We start from the raw sequence: 980 nt of genomic DNA, 5'->3' as shown, positions 1-980 counted from the left end.
ATGATAAAAATGAAACTTTCATATATTTCAGATTCATTGCACACCAACTGAAATATTTCAGGTCTTTAATTGTTTTAATACTGATGATTATGGCATACAGCTCATGAAAACCCAAAATGCCTGTCCCAAAAAATTAGCATATTTCATCCCACCAATGAAAGACAAGTGTTTTTAATACAAAAAACGCCAACCTTCAAATAATGTTCAGTTATGCACTCAATACTTGGTCGGGAAACCTTTTGCATGAATGACTGCTTCAATGCGGCGTGGCATGGAGGCAATCAGCCTGTGGCACTGCTGAGGTGTTATGGAGGCCCAGGATGCTTCGATAGCGGCCTTAAGCTCATCCAGAGTGTTGGGTCTTACGTCTCTCAACTTTCTCTTCACAATATCCCACAGGTTCTCTATGGGGTTCAGGTCAGGAGAGTTGGCAAGCCAATTGAGAACAGTAATACCATGGTCAGTAAACCATTTACCAGTGGTTTTGGCACTGTGAGCAGGTGCCAGGTCGTGCTGAAAAATGAAATCTTCATCTCCATAAAGCTTTTCAGCAGATGGAAGCATGAAGTGTTCCAAAATCTCCTGATAGCTAGCTGCATTGACCCTGTGCTTGATTAAAAACACAGTGGACCAACACCAGCAGATGACATGACACCCCAGTGACTGTGGAAACTTGACACTGGACCTCAAGCAATGTGAATTCTGTGTCTCCTCTCTTCCTCCAGACTCTGGGACCTTGATTTCCAAAGGAAATGCAAAATTTACTGTAATCAGAGAACATAACTTTGGACCACTCAGCAGCAGTCCCAGGCAAGATGCTTCTGACGCAGTCTCTTGTTCAAGAGTGGCTTAACCTGGGGAATGCGGCACCTGTAGCCCATTTCCTGCACACGCTTGTGCACGGTGGCTCTGGATGTTTCTACTCCAGACTCAGTCCACTGCTTCCGCAGGTCCCCCAAGGTCTGGAATCGGCCCTTCTC

The 980-nt window shown here is 45.1% G+C and overlaps 1 protein-coding gene across 1 annotated transcript in view; it reads left to right on the top strand.

Moving 5' to 3' along the window:
• Positions 1-980, top strand: part of LOC119414149 (zinc finger RNA-binding protein) — a 70,934-nt gene that overhangs the window by 32,611 nt on the left and 37,343 nt on the right. The window lies entirely within an intron of this gene.

The sequence above is a fragment of the Nematolebias whitei genome, chromosome 8 (genome assembly GCF_014905685.2).
Source record: "Nematolebias whitei isolate Nwh7 chromosome 8, NemWhi1, whole genome shotgun sequence".
Classification (NCBI taxonomy): Eukaryota; Metazoa; Chordata; class Actinopteri; order Cyprinodontiformes; family Rivulidae; genus Nematolebias; species Nematolebias whitei.
The sequence above is the reverse complement of the archived record's forward strand: the minus strand, read 5'-3'. Positions and strand labels throughout refer to the sequence as shown.